Consider the following 8,613-nt stretch of genomic DNA (forward strand, 5'->3'; position numbering starts at 1 on the left):
CTTTGGATTGCACCGAAACTTTTATGAAAGTATTATCTTATGCTGATTTTTAACCTTACTTTGTAGTAAAGTGATTAGAATATAACTCTTATGTAAACAAAACTTAAGTAGTACATAAACTTAAGTTTTACCTAGGTTAAAGAATGATTGAAAGTAACCGAGAGATTGAGAGCTTGATAGAGCAAAATATATTCAAGTTAGGAAGGTTTAATGTGTGTATTGCTTCTGTAAGCAATCAAGAGAGTTTCTTGAGTTGCAAAGATAAGCTTTTGAGGGGCAAGCTTAATGGGAGAGTGATATAGTCTTTGTACAACAGCGAGCTCGCTAAATTGGTGAATGTTAGATCCGTGTTAGGACTTAAATCATTGGTTGTACCGTGAGATAGATGGTGGATCATTGCACTGGGAAAGGCCCCGCATATGTAGACTGAAGTCAAACAGCATAAACAATCTTGATGTTCTTTTTTATTTTCTACCCACTTTTGGTTTCGTTGTTGAAACTATGGCCAAAGTTCCAAACACTATTTTAGCCACAATTTTTGTTTTGCAAAACAAGTACCTCCTCTTTTCTACAATTTGTATGAGAGCTTCTTACTTAACACAAATAGTGATTATCTTGGTTGATATACTTGCTTGCAAAGGAAGGATCGTCAATCCTACACCCCCTATGCTCGATGGAGCAAATTATGCTTACTAGAAAACTAAGATGAAAGCTTTCACTAAGTCAACTGAAGAACGTACATGGAGAGTTGTTTTAACTAGATGGACTCATCCTTTCACTGAAGTTGACGGAGTGAAAATTTCCAAGCCTGAGGCAACCTAGACCACTAAAGAAGAAATGACTACTAATGCCAAATCCAAAACACTTTATGCTATTTTTTCTGGGGTAGATGCACAAGATTTCAAAAGAATTTCTAAGTGTATTGAAACTAATGAGACTTGGGAAATAATAGAGACAGCTCATGAAGGGACTAATACAATGAAATAATCCAAGCTTTAGATGCTAACAACTAAATTTAAGACTCCGGGGATGTAGGAAACATGGACCATCGGAGAATTTTGTGCATAACTCTATGACCTGGTCAATCAGGCTTTTGCATTAGGGAATGAGTACTCAAATTCCAAAGTGATGAGAAAAATGCTTAGGTCACTCCTTGAGAGGTTCAACATAAAAATAACTATGATTGAGAGGGCCAAGGATATCAATACTATGAGGATAGATTAGTTAATTGGATCTCTTAAAACCTTTAAGATTAACTTGGAATAGGCTAAGAAGGGTAAGTCAGAGCCTGAGAAAAATATTTCCTTTTTAGTGGTAGAAACTGTGCCCAATGCACAAAGCACTATTATTAAGGAGGTGCAAAAACAATTGGCTTTGCTTACTCAAGGGTTCAGCAAGATGGCAAAGAAATAGTTTGTAAAGAGTAAATGATCTAAGTCATCGAAGGTTATCAAGAAAAAATCTAAGTCAAATGAACCTGTTAAGGAGAAGAAACAGGGAATTAAATGTCATGAGTCTCATGGATTTGGGAATATCCAACTAGAATGTGCTAATACCTTTAAAAAAAAGGAAAATCTCTATTTGTGACCTAGAATGATAAGGAAACCAACTCAAAATTAAAATCTGATGATGAACAAGTGAACAATTTTGTTGCCTTCACATCAAAAGTCGATGAATTAGATACTTTTGATTGTGACTAAGACGAGTGTAATGAAAAAGAGTCATATGTTGAATTGCTGAAAGCATACAAGCTTATATTGGAGGAATGGAATCTTTTGTGGGAGGTTAATCTAAAACTTTTCCACTGAGAATAATTTTCTGAAGAAGTCTCCATGCTTGAAGGATAAGTATATAAAAGTTAATAGAACTTGATGAATAATAAAAAAGGGTTGAAAAACTTGAGTAATATTTAAAAAATGCAAGGCAAGCTCTCAAAAAAATTACTTGCGACATTGGAAAATTGCATGTGATAATAGTAGCTGGAAAAAAGGATCAAAAGAGAGGAGGTCTAGGCTTCACAGACAAGGCAAAACTATTGTAGAAACTCCTAGAGTGTTTATCAAGGCAGGAAACAACAATTTACACGAAGAATAATCTAAACAAGTGAAAAGACAGGAGAAGCCTAAACTCTAGACCAAACTAGCTCAATCTACTAGGAGAAAGATCATTTGCCACTATTGCGGTGTTCCATGCCATATCAGGCCCAATTGCTTCAAGATGCTCAGAGATCTTCAATAGAATAAAATAACGCCACAAACTATGCCCATTACTTCATGCACTGTGTGAAAAAAGGAAAAACTTCTGTGGAGAATAAAATATCAACAATATTTGTTTGTTGCACTCGAGTCACTCAAAGCTTCAATTGATGATATATGGTACTTTGTCAGTGAATGCTTACGTCATATGATTAGTAACTTCTTATGCTTAATTAACTTTGTTAAGAGTCATGAGGGTAGTGTTACTTTTGGCAATAGGAAAAAAAGGGAAAAATCTATGGCAAAGGGACATTTGCAATTGATGGATATTTAAACTAAAGAATGTTCTATATGTTAATGGCCTAAAAGCTATCATGGTTAGCATTAACTAGCTTTGTGATCAGGGAATGCTTGTGAACTTTACAAAATATAAGTATGTGGTAACCTCACGGCAGAATAAAGAAATCATGGAAGGTGTCAAGACTTTTAACAAGTACTATAAAGTGATTGTACCATCCAAGTGCAACAAGGCATGAGTGTTTGATCTAGAATTATGGCATGAGAAGTTGGGACACATTCACTATCAAGAATTGAAAAGATTGGTTCGATATGATATAGTTCAAGGCTTGCCAAAACTAGAAGGAACTGTACCTAAAGTCTGTTGAGATTGTCTCAAAGGGAAGCAACATAGGAAGTCCCATAAACTGTTGGCACAGATTGAAACCACAACTCCGTTTTGGATTTTTCACATGGACCTATGACACCCTATATCTAACCCAAATCGTCGGATCCAGATATCAGATTTTTTTTATGGTCAGCTATTGGCCATGAAGTTGGACATCTTTTCCAGACAACTTCATTGATCCTTTCACAATCATTGAAAAAAAAGGGGGGAGTAATGGTGGTATGATGGTTTTTTTGTGAAAAAAAAACCCACAAACTTAAGGTTCTAATTCTCATTAATTTGGTATGGTGATTCTTCTGCTTGAATGCTCACTCAATCTAGTAATCTTGTACTCCTACCCTTATATGTTTTGCATCAAATTTACAAGCTTGTACTTAATGCTTACCTTAATAAAGATGAAAGTGTTTGATTGGGGGGAGTTACTTAGGGGGAGAATTTTTGACACCTTTGAAGGAAAGGTTGATTCTGTGGCTATGTTTGTGGTTGAAACAGTAATCACAACTTTAAACACTATTTCATTGCCCTACTTACCGATTTTTAGAGTTGACAAATTTTAGAAAAAAAAAGCATTGGGCTAATTATTTTGAAGATATTTGGACGAATAACGCCCAACACATGAAGACCTGAAGATTGGTTTCTTGCAGGTTAAGTTAGGTTACTTGCGAAACAATTCTCTTTCTATAATTGAAGAATTTGGATTGCATCGAGACTTTTATGGAAGTATTATCTTATGCTATTTTTTAGCCTTACTTTGTAGAAAAGTGAATAGAATGTAACTCTTATATAAACAAAACTTAAGTAGTACATAAACTTAAGTTTAGCCTAGGTTGAAGATTGATTGAGAGTAATCGAGAGATAGAGAGCTTGATAGAGCATTAATATGTTCAAGTTAAGAGCATTTTATGTGTGCATTGTTTCTATAAGCAATCAAAAGAGTTTCTTGAGTTGCAAAGCTAAGCTTTCAAGGGGAAAGCATAGTGACAGAGTGATCTAGTCTTTGTACAAAGATAAGATTACTAAATTCGTGAGTGTTAGACCAGTGTTAGGAATTAAATCATTGGTTGTACTATGAGAAAGATAGTAGATTGTTGCTCTGGGCAAGACCCTACAGGCGTAGACTAAAGTCGAACTACGTAAATAATCTCAATGTTCTTTATTTTCTACTCACTTTTGGTTTCGTGGTTGAAATTGTGGCCACAGCTTCAAGCACTATTTTGGCCACAATTTTTATTTTACAAAGCTAATACACTTCATTTTTACAACACATTTTATGAAAATTGAATCATAATTTTATATATACAATTGCATTAAATATTGGTTCATTTGTCTCCTTGCACATGAGACTATAGTTTAATAGTTTTTATTTTAAAATTAATTATGTTTTGGAGTTCAATATGAAAGAGTAATGAGGATAACAAGAGAATAAAAAAGCCAAAACATTAAACAAATATAATGCCAAAACACGAGTGTTCAATATATATGTGAATTAATTTATACAATTTATATAAATTAGATTTTTTCACGATATGAGTAGAAAAAAATCTAAAAATATTTTTTTTAAATTAATCAATAATGAATATAAATAGAATGGTAACAAATTTGTATTTTAATAATATTAAATATCGGTTTGATCTTTCTATTTATATATTTTTTTAATTTTTTGTTTAAAGATGATATAAGAGTATGAAAAGATAGAAACAAAAGTGGCACCAACCTAATTAAGTTCTTTTTTTGTTTTTGAAAAATCAACTGGGCTTTTATAAAATACTGAAACAAAAAAATACATAAAAGAGTCACCCATCATGGGCTAAAGACCCAAAGAAATAAGCAAATAAGCTTAAAGAAATAAAGAATTAGGCCTAACCGATCAGGAAGGCCCCCTAAACAAAAGCAAAATTCAAAAAAAAAAGAAACTTAATTAATTGTGCAGTCAATCACCACAACTGGATGCCATTATCCCTTGTCTTTTCATTTCAATTCACCGTTCCAGCTTTTATGATACCAGTTCCCAAAACTTATCTTTTACTTCTGCTATCAATTTCTTTGAAAACCTCTCTTGTCACTTTCACCTTCGTCTCTTCGGCTCTCAACCTAGTTGCCTTAATCTCTATTTTCTTCCTCGCGATGAGTATGGCCTGGTTCCTCCCCTTGCAGCTAATATCCTACTCCCCTCTTCAAAGCTTCTTTGGCAAGGAAATGAGCATAACCATTTTCTGATCTAGGGATAAAATGAAACTCGATATTTTGAAAATATGCCTTTTTGCTCTGAATGTCTCTGATGAGCGCTCCTATAATTGATTTGTCTGGATCTTTTGTTTGGCATTTCTTTATCACTGTTTTTGAATCCCCCACTATTTGTAAACTGTTAAAACCCATGGAAATGGCTAACTGCATCACTTATAACCCTGCATGTGCTTCCGTTGCGAACGGTGTCGGTATATCGGAGTGGATAACCGTTTTGGATACTAAGATTTCACCCCTCTCATCACCTACTGCCAGACCCAAAGCTGATCTGGAGGATATCTTTTCAAAAGCCGCATAAAAAAAGACAGTGACCCTTGTGCTTCTTGTTGTATGTTCATGACCTTTAACAACATTTAAAGTAAGTTTTTTTTCTGTTCTACTCCATTCAACTCTGAAATGTAGGTCCTGACTTGATTTGAGATATCTCTGCCTGTAGAGTTCTTTCTTTCAAAAACTAACTGATTTTTGGATGTCCAGATTGAGCATAGTCCGAAACATAATAGTCGACATTGCTCAATATTTCCTCGTCTATAAACCCAGGTGAGCCACTCCCATATACTGTTAAGGTCATTATTACATACCTAGACAAGATTTAAATTTGACCACACATCTATTACTGTAAGACAGTATCGAAAGATATGATTGCTGTCTTCCTCGGGTGTGACATCTGGGACAGATAGCTACTGTACCACTTTTTTATTCTTGAGATTTGATAGAGTAGGAATATAGTTCCATGAAATTCTCCAATTTGTAATTTTAATTTTTTGGAGGGAGATGTAAATTCCATAATTTCCTGTAGAAATTTCTAGTCTCGGTCTGTAAATAATTATTATTAGGATCCAAATTAGCCTCCTGTAATAGTTTATAGGCACTCCTGACTAAGAATTCTCCTGATGATTCCCCTCGCCATACTTGGAAGTCCTCATAAGCTATCTCTGCCAGTGGGGTCTGCAGTATTTTCCTTGCAACATCCGTATTGAAGGAACTATGACTAAATCTTTTTTCCAAGTTCTGCTAGCTAGATCAATCAAATCTGATACTGTCTTAATATTTTCATTACTAGTCTCATTTTGTAATCTGTCTATTTCAGCTCCCGATATCCATAAGTCTCCCCAAATGAAAATACAATCCCCCGTGCCAACCCTCCAACATAGTCCTTTCTCCAAGATTCCTTTAGCTACCCAGACACTCTTCCAGGTAAGCGAAGGTAAATTTCCTAATTGCGTGTTGAAGAAATCCATATTTGGATAATACTTTGCCTTTAAAACATGACTAAGCAAAGAATTAGGAAAATTAATAAGACGCCACCCTTGTTTGACTAATAACGCAATATTAAATTTATCGAGATTTCAAAAACCTAATCCACCATCTTCTTTTAAAGAACATAAATCTTTCCAAGTACACCAATGAATGCCTTTCTTATCTCGACTTTTCTGCCACCAGAATTTTGCAAAAATGCCTTCTATTTCAACACAGAGAGATTTAGGAAGTAAGAAACATGCCATAGTATAGGTTGGATAGCTCGAAGAATGGCCTTTATAAATACCTCTTTTCCGCCTTGAGAAAGATGTTTAACACTCCAGCTATCAATCTGTTATTCTATCCTTCAAATTTAATTTTGAAATGCCATTTTTTTCTTCTGCCCACCATATTAGGAAGACCAAGGTATCTTTCCGGATTATTTGAACTTCGTACTCTAAGAATCTTGGAAATTGTTGTTTTGTCCCTCTCGTGTATTAGAACTAAATAAAATTGTATATTTTCCATAGTTGACGCATTGACCAGAACAATTCTCGTATTCAATCAAAATCTGCTTAAGTGATTGAGCTTATCTTTCTGTGGCCTCCCCAAACAGTATGCAATCATCTGCAAATAATAAATGTGAGACCTGCGGACCATTTCTGCTTGCCTTGACCCCTCTAAGTATGTTTTCCCTCATGGCCAATCGTATTAGACTCGAAAGACCTTCTGCACAAAGTAAGAAAAGAAACGGGCTCAAAGGGTCACCCTGTCTTAAGCCTTTTGTAGGGCGAAAGCTATCTCCTACACGACCATTAAAAACCACCGAATAAGAAACTGTATGAACACATCTCATTAAAGAGTCAACCCAACCTGGATCAAAACCCATCCATTTCATAATCTCTTCAACAAAAAACCATTTCACTCTGTCTTTACTCATATCTAATTTTACTGCCATAAATCCTTTTTCCCTATCTTCTTATATTTTAAAGTATGAAGGATTTCATAGGCCAGCAACTGAAATCAATCTCCCCCGTACAAACGTACTCTGTGCAAAATCTATGCATTTATCAATGATAATCCGAAGACGATTTGCGAAGACCTTAGCTGTCAACTTATAAAACACATTACATAGGCTAATAGGTCTGAAATGAATGATGCTAGAAGGATTTGGGATTTTTGGTATTAATACGATATTAGTTTTATTAATTAAACTAATATCCATACATCTATTTAGAATTTGTAGACAAAATGATGTCACATCTTCCCCAATGATTGGCCAACATTTCTGGTAGAATAAAGCCAGAAATCCATCTTCTCTTGGCACTTTCGTTGGGCCTAATTCGGATAAGGCCTCTCGAATTTTCTCCTTTGTATATCTCGCCATTAGTAAAAAATTATCATCGTAAAAAATACAACGATCAATTCCTGATAATAGGTGCTCGCAATTTCCTCTCCTTCCAGCTGCAAACAGATTTTGAAAATAAGCTCCAGCAATTGCTTCCATTTCCCAAACCTCATCTGTTTTTATACCATCCTCATATTTCATTTTTCAAATGATATTTCATTGTCGTCGTTGTGTTGCTTGATTATGAAAAAATGCAGTATTTCTATCTCCAAATTGCAACTAGTTAACTCTCGCCGTCTATTCCCAATATCGTTCATCCTTCTCTACCTCAAAATTAAGTTGAATCTTCATATCAATAAGTTCTGCCAAATTGTCAGCATTCCTTTCTGATTCTAACAGTTCCACCAATCTAGCGGTTAGCACATTATTTTTGGCTTTTCTACTATGTCTAATTTGACTAGCCCATCTATCCAGCCCTTCCCTTACCCTTTCCAATTTTAGTAGCAAATCCCCTGTTGAATTTTTCCAAATATATTTTACCTCCTCACCAAATGAATCCTCCAAGACCCACCAAGCTTCAAACTTGAAATTCCTTTTATGGCGTTCATTATCTTTTTTTTCTGTAGTAATAAGTAGTGGGTAATGGTCTGAAAAAGAATGTGGAAGGTGTTGAATTCTAGCCTTAGGGAATAAAAATAACCAACCTTCAGTAGAAACTCCCCTATCTAGACGTTTTTGAATATTTTTTTCTGATAGATTCCCTCTTTCCCAAGTGAACCACTTCCTAGTATAGCCCACATCAAATAAATGACAATCTGCCAATACAGTACGAAAAGCATCCATACGTTTTTCTTCTCGAGGTAAGCCTCCCTTCTTTTCATGACCATACATAATTTCATTAA

At 34.9% G+C, this 8,613-nt stretch overlaps 1 long non-coding RNA gene across 1 annotated transcript; it reads left to right on the top strand.

Annotated features, from left to right (window-relative positions):
• The first annotated feature begins 4,638 nt into the window (after nucleotides 1-4,638).
• LOC107957448 (uncharacterized) lies at nucleotides 4,639-6,180 on the top strand. The gene is made up of 2 exons (XR_001700450.2): nucleotides 4,639-5,482; nucleotides 5,602-6,180. It is a non-coding gene; the product is annotated as an uncharacterized lncRNA (long non-coding RNA).
• The last annotated feature ends 2,433 nt before the right edge of the window (nucleotides 6,181-8,613 follow it).

Source organism: Gossypium hirsutum, chromosome A05 (assembly GCF_007990345.1).
Source record: "Gossypium hirsutum isolate 1008001.06 chromosome A05, Gossypium_hirsutum_v2.1, whole genome shotgun sequence".
Taxonomy (NCBI): Eukaryota; Viridiplantae; Streptophyta; class Magnoliopsida; order Malvales; family Malvaceae; genus Gossypium; species Gossypium hirsutum.